This window comes from Motacilla alba, chromosome 19 (assembly GCF_015832195.1).
Source record: "Motacilla alba alba isolate MOTALB_02 chromosome 19, Motacilla_alba_V1.0_pri, whole genome shotgun sequence".
Taxonomy (NCBI): Eukaryota; Metazoa; Chordata; class Aves; order Passeriformes; family Motacillidae; genus Motacilla; species Motacilla alba.
In genome coordinates, this window is record NC_052034.1 from 8,896,204 (window position 1) to 8,909,974 (window position 13,771).

General features: G+C 46.0%; 1 long non-coding RNA gene across 1 annotated transcript in view; it reads left to right on the top strand.

Annotated features, from left to right (window-relative positions):
- LOC119709918 overlaps positions 1-11,649 on the top strand; it is a 92,731-nt gene extending 81,082 nt beyond the window's left edge. Inside the window, exons 3-4 of the long non-coding RNA XR_005259451.1 lie at positions 9,443-9,898; positions 10,583-11,649. This is a non-coding gene — a long non-coding RNA (uncharacterized LOC119709918). The remainder of the gene's footprint in view (positions 1-9,442; positions 9,899-10,582) is intronic.
- Positions 11,650-13,771: the final 2,122 nt, after the last annotated feature.

Consider the following 13,771-nt stretch of genomic DNA (forward strand, 5'->3'; position numbering starts at 1 on the left):
TTATCTAACAATTCCTCTTCAAGGAATAAAGAAATAAACCTCATTTCTCCTGTGACACCCATTGCTTTTCCCCAGTATACTTGTACTGATTTCTGCAGGGTGATTTCTGGGACTGAAACAAGGGAAATGCACAAATGCTCCATTCATGGTGAAGTGGTTTGAATAAACTCAAGTGAACACACAGAGGGGAGGAAAAGATAAACAGTCCTGAAGAGGAAATGCCAGTGAAGAGGTTTGTGAGAGCAGGAGCACAAGGCTTACCAAGCCATTCAGCTGTAGGAGATGCTTCAGTTTCTCTGAGTGGTGAATCGAGCAGAGCCAGGACTGCTGGATCAGCTCCTTACTGCCTGCTGAAGGTTAAACAGCAGCAAGTGTTCCCTGGGCACAGCCAAGGAATTATCAAGAACAGGAGCATTTCCTGGAACTGTTCAGCAGCTCAGGTGGAGGTGGGATTATTGTGGAGGAATGGCAAGCAGACTGTAATTAAAAATATCAACAGATCTCTTTTCAGTTCTGAAAGATTACTGCAGGTATTTCACCATGCATGATCAGGGGATTAGTTGATCCAGAGCTGGTAGAGATCCCTAACTCACGCTTGGAGAAATGTGTTTGCATGCCAATGAGAATCCCAGACTTGGTTTTTAATAAATAAAAATATTGTATTTTTAGATATTGGGTAGTCCTCAGAGAGCTAGGTTAGCAGCTTGGGAAATTGAATCCTGGAGCCTTGGTGTCCTGGGTTGTAAATTATGGTGTGGGGGTATTTTAATTCCCACCTGTCAGAGCTGGGGCAGTTCTCTGCTGGTCATGGGGCAGTTTTTTCTTTCTCTCTCCCACAGCCAATCCTCCCTCCAGGAGATCTCTGCTGTCCATGGCCACTGAGTGTCCCTGCATGGCTGATCCAATTCCATCATCCCATGGGGAGATGCTCTGCCCAGGGCAGGAGCCAAGCATTCCTGCCTGGATCCAATCTGAGCCTGGAACAGCACAGCAGCCTTTGCCCCCTGCATTCCCAGAGGAGCAGCTTTCTGCTGCCCTGCACTGCCAGAGGAAGAGCAGGCCCATCTCCAGCAGCCCTGGAGCTGCAGAGGAAAACTCCCCCCTTGTGCAGGATCCCTGCTCCAGCAGAAGCACAGCTGGCACTGCAGGAGGGCTGAGCCACCATGGAATGGCACTGCTGCCACCACCCTGACACACAGGGGGCCAGGGCCTGTTCTCACTCTGGCAGTGTTGTTTTGGTTTATTGCATTGTCTATTTTCTTCCCTACTAAAGACCTGTTATTCCTACTCCCATATATTTGCCTGAGAGCCCCTTAATTTCAAAGTTATAATAATTCAGAGGGAGGGGGTTTGCATTTTCCATTTCAAGGGAGGCTCCTGCCTTCCTTAGCAGACACCTGTCTGTTCAAACCCAGACAGTTGCCACATTAGCCAGCCCAAGTGTGGCTGGAGACCCCAGGCAGTGTGATTTGTGATTCCAGCCCTGTCCCTCACCTCGTGGCACACCTCACAATATCTGATGGCTTCAAGCTCCTGACACACTGACACGACCTTTCTCATGGTGGGTATCCATGGTGGCCTTGGGCTTTTATTAACTCAGGTCTCTCCCATCTTCAGTGGAGAGCCTCCTTGTCACAGGATATCAAGCAAAAAGAGGCAGAAGCCCCCTGCCACCAGCCCCCTCCCCTTTCCTGCACTTCCCTGCCCCAGAGCCAAAAGCTGTCACCCAAGGAGGCTTTGGATGTTGGCAGAGCAGAAGGGATCATTCCAACTGAATAGAGCCATACATAGAGGTGGAAAGATCCTCTTAGCACTCATTAATTGTAATTTTCAGGATTAATGCAAAAGATTTGGCAGCTTGGCAGAAGAGAGTTTTAGCACAGATAATTTGCTGCATCTGGCTGGAACTAAAGAAAGGGTCAGCAGCTCCCCCAGCCCCACCAGAGACAGGTGAAGAGAGGGACAGGAGTAACCAGACCAGGGATATAAAGGGAACAGGGATATAAAGCACCTCAGAGGTGACAAGATGCATTTTACACAAGACAGTGTAAATATTCGTGTGATTTATGAGAGGAGCAGACTTTCCATTGCTGATTATATTGAATGGAGGGTTATTTAGAGGCTGAGGGGATCAATACAGCAGCTGAGAGTCAAAGCAACAGAAGGAAAAGTGTAAATTGCAGTGCCTCCTTCTTTGTGAAGTGCTTTCAGTGCCCCTGGATCCATATCTATGAACGGATGGCTTTAGGAACACACTGTTATGCTGTTGAATTGTTCTGGTGGAGGGGAAGGCCAATCCTGCACAGAGCACCAAACCCAGCCTCCTGGATGTTCTGCCAGAGATCCAGCTCTGGGCTGGATCATGGTTTAGGCTCAAATCCCCACCCTCACTGCCATCCTCAGCAGGCAGGTAGGGATCGGAGGGCAGGGGGAATGTCAGTGGTACCACAGCCTTTGGTGAGCAAGTCTGAGGTCCCCAGGCCTGCTCAACCTAGATAGTGTGAGGATTTGTCCTGCTTTTGGCTGGCATAGAATTCACTTTTCCTCTTAGTGGCTGGTACAGTGGTGTATTTGGGTTCAGTGTGAGATTAGTGCTGATCACACACTGTGGATACTGACAGCCTAGTCAGAGAGAGAAAGCCAGATAAACTTTCCTAGGAATTGTTGTGAGGAGTTTTGAGAAGGCTGAGAGAAAGCATTAAAACAATCTTGCAGCTGGTGTTTTGAACAGTTGTTTTCTCATAAGATGTTTACCAAAGGGGGTTTTCCTAATCTGCCAATGGTGACAGGGTGTGGATTAAATCACCAGTCAGGTCCACCTGTGTCAGAACAGTGTATAAAAAGGAATGGCTTGCTAATAAACTTGTCATTAGCCTGTTGAAGAGAGTTGGAGTTTGTGTTGCCTTTGCTCCTGCTCCTGACTCAAAGGTGGCATCACACTGATGGGTTTGTTGCTGCTGAGCTGTGCTTCCCCTAAATCAAGGACTTTTCAGTGTCTCATGCCCTGCCCATGAGAAGATGCACGAGAAGCCAGGAGGGAGCATGGCCCAGGCAGCTGAGCCAGGCTGGACAGAGGCAGTTCCATACCATGAAGTGTCCTGCCCTGCAGAGACTGGGGGGAGCTGTCTGGGGGAGGGGCTGGGTGTCAGCCAGCAGGTGCATTGAGAACTCCTTGTTTCTCTTGCATTTGTGTATCTGTCTCTCTCTCTCTCCTTTAAATTGCAATAATATTTAATTAGTATTCATTGTAGTAGTATTTCCACTATTTTTTCTTTGCTTCAATTATTAGACTGTTCTTATCTCAACTTAAAAAAATTTATCTTCTCCCCCCTGATTCTTCTCCCCATCCCACTGAGGAGGCAGTGAGAGAGCAGCTCGCACTCTGCCTTGATTTTCTGTGCTTGATTTCTGGCTGGGGTTAAGGCATGACAGGACCACATATCTCCTCCCTGACCCATCCTATCCCTGCCTGCACCTTGGAGCCAGGGGAAGATGAGAGAATCAGAAAATGGTTTGTGCTGGAAGCAACCGTAAAGCCTATCTCATTCCAACAAGATCTGTGACAAAAGCCTTGTAAATATGATGTCTTTGTGATGGGGAGCAGAAGAAGACAAAGAAAATGATTCCTTGTGTGAAACAGATTATTCTGAAGCACATCAGGAACTTTTCACCACTGTCTAGCCACTGTCGAGCTTATGAGTATTGGGGTTTACTTCCTATCACTTTTTATTACATTTATTCCTTCAGAAGAAGTATAACTCAAATGTCCCTAATCTTTTTAGCATGGAATTTTAGATTTTAATGGGTTTGTTTTAATTTGCACATATTCTTGTTAATAATGAAATCTGTTTAACAGGACTTAAACCAAAAAGCCTGTAATGGTAATTCAAAACATAAAACTCCAGTGCATTTCCATAAGAATTCCCTGTTAATATTCTTAAGGCTTTTTAATGGGTATTGGTATTAGCAGAAACATCACACAAATTAGAATTAGGCTCTTCGTGAATATTTTTAAATGAATATTCACAGACTCTTCAGCATGAAATTAAATCTAGTTACATTTGATGCTGCTGGTATGTTTTAAGGAAGTCTACTTGACTGAAAAAAGATTGTGTTGCCTGTGAACTTATTACTGATAGTTCATTTAATTTATTATAGGCCGTTGAATGTAACAATCAAATTTTATATAGCATAGCCTTAGGAGCCAGTGTGAGGCTTTAAATCTGCAGAGATGGAACCTGAGCCAGTAAATCACTGGTGGAATTAGGAACAGGGAATTCCTGCTCTGGCCAGCACTCTTGTGTCTCTTGGCTGGGTGATAAACCTGCCCCGGTGCTCTAAAATGGGAAATCTGACTTTGGGGATTTGGGGTTGCCCTACAATTGGGCCTCTGAGATATCTTAGATTTTTTCCCCCTATTTTTCCTAGTTTAAACCCAGTATTTTGCATTGGGGTCACCTGTTTCACAAGCACATCTGGGCCTTGCAGAGGTTTGTGACTCCCTCTGTGGCTTTGTCACCAGCTCTGCTTCACCTGCTGCTGAGGGCTGGTGGAGCCACTGCAGCTCCATGGCTCTGGCTTAACCTGTGCTGGAATTAGCTCCTCTGGTGCCAGGGGATGTAGAAAGAAACAGTCAGTGGGCAATTGTGTCCTTTCTTCACATATCTTTGCTGAATTATTTCCCTATTCTCTTTTTCTCCTGACCGTACAGAACTAAGGTCAGCCTTATAAAATCCAGATTACCACCCCCAGCAAGCATGACAGCAAAGCAGGTGCTTAAAATTAAACATGTGCAAATCCACTGGAAGTCCAGTGGAGTGAAGCACACAGTAAAATTTAAACAAAAGGTGAATTCTGAACTGATAGCTTTAGGAACACATTTTTGGACTGGACTGATAAGGAAACATCCCAATCTGCCTCAAGAAAATGCCTCCATGACCCCCTGGGTGTTGCTGTCATCACAGGATAGTCAGATTCACAATCTTCCCTGTTGTATCTCTTTTATTTTGACAATACCACCTTGTGCCTGCCTCTAGGTCCCAGGAACCAGGCAGCACTTTCCATGATATATCTTGGAGCCCTTAAAACACAAAAATAGAGTGGTGTCATCTTCCTGCTGATGTACGCCTCAAGAACCTGTCATTCCCTTGATACAGTACAGCAGGGGAATGGTCTCTCTTCAAAATATATCACTTGGGATTGTGGCACTTTGAGTTACATGGTGCCAGGATGGCAAGGGTTTGAACCATTCACAAATGTGGACAAGACAGGGTCAAAATATATCTCTAGTTTTCACATGGGCAGCTGGACTATCTGAAGTGCTAAAAATCACATTAATGTCATTGCCATTTAGTGGACAGCAAGGAAGTGAAATTGGATTAAAGCACTTGTGTAGTCTGGGTTCCCAATTCCCATTTGCAGTAGTCCCCAGCAGAGGCCGAGTGGCTGAGGAGGGCACAGGGTGGCCCACTGTCCCTGCAGGTGGAGGCTGGCCCAGGAGCTCCTGGCAGAGCAGGACGAGCTGCACACCCCAGGAGTGCTGGAGGACCAAACCCTCCAGGAAGGCAGTGGACTCTCTGTGAATCCATTGCCTGTTTTTCTGCTTTCAGGACCCTGCTGATTGCACCTCTGGCCTGCCTGGACCTGAAGAATGTGCTGCCTGTGCTGCACGTTCCCAAATTGTCAGAAACAAATTGTGAAAGTCTTTGCTGTGTAAGGTCTCAGCCTCCAAAGCACTGTGTCCCCTGTGTCCCCTGTCCCAGCACTGCCGCAAGCATTCACTGGTGCCAAGGGCATGGCCTGTAGCAGCACCAGTGCTTCCAGTGCTCAGTGCTTAAAGATTTGTGGGATGAGTGGCCCAGTTGGCATTCTTTGTTGAAACTGTCTCCATGAAGAACCCATGGAGTCAGGCAGGGCCAGCTCTTCAACCAGCCAACATGGTTCTGTGGAATCTAAAAGGATGATCTGCTCTTCCTTGGGGCCTGCATTAGCTATGCAAGGAAAAGGAACAATTCTGGCAACTGGAGAACAATTCTGTGATGAATTGGTGAAATTTTTTATTTATTGCCTTGATGTTGCTCTATTCTACTGCTGGGGAATTATGCACATTCTGCTTGTACAGGAAAAGAATTCTGATAATTAAGAAATGTGCATCTTGGACTTAAGGTAATCTCATAAATGCACACTAGTGCCCACACACAGCAGAACACTGATAGCTGTGGCACCCAGGACTGGCTCCTCAGCCCTCAGGAGGTCACTGCACACACTTTAGGTGGGAATGGGGTGCTTGCTCCAGAGGAACAAGGCAAAAACAGGGCAGGGCTGGAAGGCAGAAGGACCTGGCCTCCTTTCAGGCCAAGTTCTGCAGGTGTAATTAAACAGCCTTGGCTCTTTGGGGCTCACACTGCTCTCAGGACCCTGATTGAAGCACGTGGAGGGGACAAAGTCAGGGCTCTCATTTGGAGTTCCTGCTGCAGTATCACATGTGGGAACAAACTCCCAAGTTCCTCAGCCTTTCCCACACTGGGTGTTATGGCAGGATGCCAGGTGGAGCCTGTGGTGCACAGAGAGATGTGTGGACCACAGCACAAACCTCAGCTTTAAAACTGGGTGAGTGTAGAATCAGCTGCTTTTATTGCCAGATACTGCGATTTCAACCCAAGGAGGAAAAAAAATCCTAAGTTGCTTGTTACATGGAATAAAAAAAAAAAAAAAAAAAGTTTTACTGATTTAGGAGTGACATTTTGAGGGCTAATGGTTGGGTGGTCACTAAAACTCCTCCTGCATGCACAGGGCTGCCCAAGGAGCCCAGCCACACTGGCTTGGTCAGCCAATCTTTTGAAAATCCAGCCCTAGTCATGGAAGTGCAGTAGGTCACCCCTTAGCCCCAGGTAGAATCAGCAGAAGGATAGTTATTTTCAAATACAGCAGACCAGCTTATTTGCATAGTCTCCACACAATTTATTGAAATTTCCCAGAATCTCCACCAGAGAGTCACATTAGCAGAAGGAATATTAACCTGGGAACCTCCACAAAAACTTTACCATGAATTTCTTCTATCTATATATTTTTATCTTAATACAGCACTGTCACTGGCCTATTTAATTCTCTTCTGGGCACAATTGTCAACCTGTTTTCCAGAAGGGACACATGCCACCGGATTTGCTTTATGCCATTTAAGTAACTATGACCAGTTGTCATAAATTGAGGAGTGGAATTGCTCATTCGCTAAGGCTCTCTAACAAATGAGATCAGAAGTCCAATGAATATGTCTTGCAAAGCTTTTCAATTACAGATGTCCATGTGCAACTGTCAATGCCAGGATCAGTTCAAATAGTATCATTGCAGGTGTGAAAGACCTGCAAATTGAAGTCTGTTTCACATCAGTATCCAACCTGTGACTGGAAAGATTAAAAGGAAAATTTTCAAGGGACAAAGGATGAACAATTAATGAGCCCTGGAGTGGCTCTGAAACAGGTAGCAAAGCAAAACAACTGTAAAAGGAAAAGCTGTCAGAAATGAGCAGTTTGGTGCCAAGTTTCAGGAGGAGATTAGTGGAGAGTTTCACTGGATCCATTAGTGTTTGTGAAGTACTTGTAGACTGGATCAATGAGCATCACAGAAACTCCCAGGAGGAAGTGAATTAAAAGCTTTTCTTTTTTTTTCTTTTTTTTTTTTCTTTTTTTTTCTTTTTTTTTTCTTTTTTTTTTTTTTTTTTTTTTTTTTAAATAGTGGGAAGCAAATAAACCAGAGGTCACACAGCAGCTGAGACTAAGACAAGGCACTGCATGGACCTCTGGTCCAGTGAGTGCTGCCTGTGCCAGGGTGAGGTCAGCTGGACGAGTATGTGGCTGTGACAAAATGTAGTCATGGCCAGCAGAGGCTGGACCAGAGGTTTTTAGGTGACCTTAAGTCAATCCATTTTAAACTTTGGATTTTTGATCTTCAGTTCTGAGCATTTGGTGGGAGGAGGCCCTTTGTAGGTGGACAATAAACTCTGTGACTTGGTTTTAGTGGAAACAATAAGGAGGTACTAAAATCCTGAGAGCCACCTTAAAGATGCAGCACCAGAGCTTCAAATGATTCCGCCAGCACAGCACCACTGAAGCTTCCCAAGTGCTATTGATTTACACCAGTTGAACATCTGGCCCATATGCTTTGTATTATTAAATACTTCTGTGATTATTATGTGAACAATTAAGATGCATGGAAAAGAAAAAGCAGGCTATGAATTGTGCCTTCCCTGCAATTTGGGAGTAGGAATTGCTCAGGAAATGCTCTGCTCTGCCTTTTACTGAAGCTGTGCAGTTTATCTGTGAGTTTTTCTAGAAACCAGAAAGTGAATGGGACCTTGGGAGATTTTCCAGGTAACTTTCTTCCTCCAGGGCAGTGTCATCACAGAATCACAGAATGGTTTGGATCGGGTAGGAAGAGGCCTTAAAGCTCATCTAATTCAACCCCTGCCCTATAGGCAGGGACACCTTCCACTCACCCAGCTTGCTCCAAGCCCCCTGCAACCTGGCCTTGAGCATGTCCAAGGATGGACAAACTTCAGCCCTGTCATATTTGCTCGAGATGTGCTTAAAACTCTGACACTTGAGACCCTGCAGCATATCCCAGTGCTCAGTACTGGTGCTGATGAAAGAATGTTTTCCCCAGTCCAACTTACCTCTCTCCCTGGCTGTGCTTGAGCTCTCCAACTTCTTGTCCTGTCCACCACTGCCCTGGAGCAGAGCACAGTCCCCTCCCCTGCCCAGCAGTCCCTTGTACACAAAGCCTGTCAGTTGGTTTGTCTCTTTTGTGTAACATTCAATCTGGTCAATCATGTTGGAATTCACAGCTGAGGAAGTCCAGACAAGCCCAAGTAAATGTTAACACTGCAAATTCTCTATTATTTCTTTCCATAAGCCTGATTCCCTTTCATGGTTTGCTGCTGAAGTATAGAAGTACATCCAGCCATAAGAGAAAAAGATCCATCTTTCAGCATCAGGAGATTAAAGAAATAGAGTGAGATAACGTTTTGCAAACCTGAAAGGATTTGAAAATCCCTCTCCTGCTATTTCTGGAAAAAAGTCAATTGCAGGGCAAGATTATCTTCATTAATAGTGTGAGAATGAGTGTTGGCTGTGGGTTTTGTTTAACCTGAAAAGCAGCACTCAGCAGCTGGGTTTCCACATCTAAAATAATATCCAGAGAATCAAAAATTCTTTGCCACACATGAAATCATCCTTTGGTTGTGTAATGGAGCTCAGCAGTGCAATGTGCAGGAGAGCAGGATAACCTTTTAACATCCCCACAATCCCCAGGGACTGGCATGTTGCTGATTAACAGATGCTTGATGATTTGAAGTTCCCCAACTTAAAGCTTTGTATGTATTGCACAAGTCACTGGTTTTATTGAGAGCTTGGGAAACATAATTTTTGGCTTTCATCTTATTTTTCAGATGTGGCATGGTGTAAGTGACTGCTCTGAAGCGAAAGCAACTGTTCAGAGAGAGAGGGATCTGAAGCAATGCTGTGGGAACTGCTCTGCAGGGCCTAGCCCATGGTGCCCTGCCTCTGATGGGACACCTTCTCCAGGAGGTGTTTGGGGGTTCACCTCAGCGGCAGAAGGCAGGAGCAAGCATCCCTTTCCAAAACACACCTCTGTCCTTCGGCATTCACAGAGCCACGCAATGGGTGTGGCTGGAAGGGGCTGTGGAGGTCATCCAGTCCACCCTCCCTGCTCAGGGATGGAGTCTGGCATGTCTGCAGGGCAGAGTGGTTACCTGGGGTTTGTGTTCACCGCTTCCATCTGGGCTTGGAGCCATGGACTCAACGTGTAACCTCTGCTTCTTTGTCCTCCCCGATACTGGCTCAAGGGAAAAGCATCCATTTCTGTGCTAAAGGCAAGGCTGCAGGTAACTCAATTAACCAAACTTCTGTGGTTCAGTGGCAAAATTAAGAAAAGGATCCAGAAACTGTCAGAGACACCCCTCACAAAGATTGGACCTTCTCCTGAGGCCATGTAAGGTTTTTTTCCCACTGACCCTTTGGATTCAGCAGGTCTTTCTCGAGGGCTTTCATTCATGTCTGGAAAGCAGCTCTTATCTGCTCTCCTCCTGAAGGCATCCAGCCTTTGGTTGATCACTGCCCCCCTGCCACAGGAGCTGCTTGGAGAGCCAGGACTGTGTGCAGGAAGAAGGTCCAATTAACAAAATCTCCACTCCAAAAATCTGCTATTTTCAGGGCACTCCTCACTTGCCAAGCTGTGCTAATGTTAGCAGTGCATGGCGAGAGGAACTTTAAAACTAGTGCTGGAAAAATCCCAAACCCTGTCCCTGAACAAAATGCCACCAGCTCCCAAAAGACTTGTTTGACAGACAGAGAGCCCTGTAGCTGTCAGCTCTCCGTGCCTTTGGGGGCCTGCTTATTATTTTTAAATACTTTATCTCTCTGGTGGTTCTTCTAGCAGTGTTGCCTGTACAAGCAAAACATAAGGGTCTTAGCAGAGCTGTCTATAATTTTTGATATAAATAGGATAACTCTAACTTCTGTTGTTGTTAAAAGATAATAATAATCTGCATTTTATTTACATTTTGTAGCAACAGAAGAGGTGCATCTTGGAAGAAAGGTGTGTTGCTGCTCCCAGCAAGGTGAGCAGAGAGGGGCTGGGGCCTTTTCCAAACTGCAGAGAGGTGAAAGGATTGAGAAGCAAGCAGAGGCAGAGCGAGGGCTGCAGCGCAGCCCTGCCCTCCCCAGTCTCGTCACTCACGCTCAAATCAGTGACATTTTATGTGCCAAGGGCAAATAAATACAGGAAAATTATGTGGAGATGGAAGATCAGGGAGGTGTGGAGAACGAAAGGTTGGGTGAGTGGAGGTTTTGTGGAGAGAATCACTGCCTGGGACTGCTTGACAGAATTATACTTCATTACTGCCGCTTCACAGCCTTGATTTTCATATTTATTTGTGACTCTTCTTTTTTAAACCATGGGCTCTTTTGACATGAGAGTCATGCTGTGTAAAGCACTATTGATTAGAGTTTCTAATTTCATGCCATTACAGCATGACCATTGGGGAATGAAATGTATTTTATTTTTTCCACCACAGCTATGCCAGCAGTGTTTGGGACGCAGCCATGGCACAGACTGTCAGCAGCAGGCATTTTCAGCTCAAGATCTTTGCTGTTTGAGCCAAAAGGCGAATTTGCCCAAGGTCTAAGCTTTAGCTCAGTGTGTTTTTCCTGGAATTAAAGCACATCAGTTACAAAGTGTATTTTGAGGGCAGAGGTTTCCAAAAGGATGGCTGACTTGGGGACTTTCCATTTTTCAGTCAGGGCTGCAGAAGACCATTTCCCCCCATTTTTTCCCCACAGTCATACCTTTTTAGTCATACCCTTTGTCTTTCCACAGTCTCTGGTTTGGTGCTCAAAAAAGTGAAGGAAATTGCTAAAGATATGGAACCACAGCATCTGATGTGATCATGTAATGTACATAATCCCCATTAGGTACAAGCTGCAAGAAGGAATTGACTGTAAACCTGAGGAAGACCTGGACCAGCCTTATTTAAAATGATTTTCTCCTGTCACCAGCCAAATTTGGATCCTTCTGGGATTTCCTTAGGAAAGGGTTCATGGTCAGGGGAGTTGGTGCATTAATAGCATCTCATCCCGTTGGTGCTGTCTGGGGGCATCTTCCCCTCTTCCCCTTCCCTCTTCCTCCTGGTATCCACCAAAGCCCTTGGGCTTTTTGGTCTATCTCCCAAAAAAATCTCTAAGATCTTTCTTTTAGGAAAAAAAAAAAAAAAAATCACCTTTTTTTTTTTTTTCTCAAAGGCTTGAGCGAGGCAGGGATAAAATGAGCCAAGTCTGTGGCTGAGCTTGGCTGCAATGGGTTTCCCTCATGCTGTATCTAACGTGGTTTGTGTTCCCCCCTGCTTTGGCCTGTCAGCAGTAGATGTGCACTGTCCTGAGCTCATGGAGCTTTCCAGCAGTGCAGAAGAGCTCTGACAGAGTGCCCATGGATGTGTGAACCCCTTAAAGATGGCCAGATGAGAGCAGGGTGAATGCTTGACATCTGGCAAAGGGGAACCACCCGAGAAAGTTCTCTGACTTCTTCTTTCTTGCAGGAGCTCCTGACACCCACCAGTGGGTGATGAATTAGTGCAGCACAGCTGGAGCTGCTCATGGGCTGCAGGTGTGAATCCCAGAGCTGTTCCTACATGTACTGGACCACTGGAGCTTTTGTGGCCAGTTTTGGGTTTCCCTTGCAAAAAGACATCAATGTACTGGGTCAAGAATGAAAAAAACTGGAGTTTTAAGGAGGGAAAGAGGACATCTTAGTGGTGTTGATGACCTTTGGAGGAGGGTGTGCAAAAGGCAGAGCCAGATTGTGCTTGGAGATGCAGTGAGAGGACAAGGGGCAACAGGCACAAATTGCAGCCTGGGAAGTTCTGATGAGATATAACATCAAAAGTTTCCACCCTGAGGATGGGTACTTGGTGTAAGCCAGCACAGTGAGCTTGATGCCTCAGGTTTTAGCTTTTATATTTTTCACATTCTGTGCTGCTTTGGTGTGTGGGTCTGGGCCTTATATTAGGGGATGGTGAGCTCTCTGCACAGAGCAGGGAGACAAAAGAATTCCTTCTCTAGCTGGGGACCAAGGACAAATGATCCAAATCTCAGGCCCAAGAGCACAAACAACGTGGGCTGAAGAGAGAAAAACAAGCAGGATGAGACTGCATGGGCTGGAGCTGTAACTGGGCAATGAACTCCAAGATGCAAATGGAGCAGAACTAATAAAAATGTGAGATCTCGTGACCAAGCCCTCTTTTGCTTCCATCTTGGAGCCATCTGGGCAGAGCCACGACTGTGGCTCCAGCACTGCCAGGGTGTGGCCTTTGAAGGCCCTTCAATAAATATCCACTTTATTCCTCTGAACTCCATCTGGCCTCCGTTCCAGCTCCTTAAGGCATTGAGCTGCACACCTCCCTGCTGCCTCCAGACTCCTCCAGGCCTCTGCTGGTCTGCTGGCATTTATAGACATTTCTAAATATCAGGGAAGTATTGCTGGGAGAGGGAACTGTGCAGTGAACGACACTGACTTGCAGCAGCAAAAGGAAGAAGGTGGTTGAGAGCTGGATCGTGGTGACCATGCCAATGCTCCACTGAGGAGTGAAGCCTCCTGTGGGAACAGAGCCTTTTCCAGGAGATGAAATGAACTTCTTCAGCATTAGCCCTGAGTAAACACTGGTCCAGCTCATAAAACAGCCTGGAGTGCAGAACTGTTTACAGATTTTATTTGTCTTGAGCCTTGTGCTTTGTGAGATCAGAGGTGTTTTTATTACCCAGCTTTGTGCAATATCATTGCAGAAACAAATGCCATGTGGGTGTTTACCATAATGAGGGAATACATTACAGCCCGAGAGGATGGCAGTGTCTAATAGAAATAAACTTCTGCAGCACCTGAGGGCCAGTCCCAAGGAAGGGCTTTTCCTTGTTTCTTTTTACCCTTTTTATTCTGATTTTTACTCCCCCTGCATCTGGACGCTCCCCACACCCAGGACAAAGAGGCAGGACTGAGCCTTCCCTCCCTGGTGAAGTGCTTTGGTTTTGGGGAGCAGTTCCCCACAGAGAATTACAGCCCTGGCTGGAGGGGCAGCAGCAGCAGTGCACACCCAGCCACCTTGAGTCAAACACAAAATGGAACTTGGCCAGTTTCTAGTACTGGAATTTAACTTTTGATTTTCCAAGGAAGATGCAAGCAGTTTGTCCTTATAGGATGTTATAAAGGC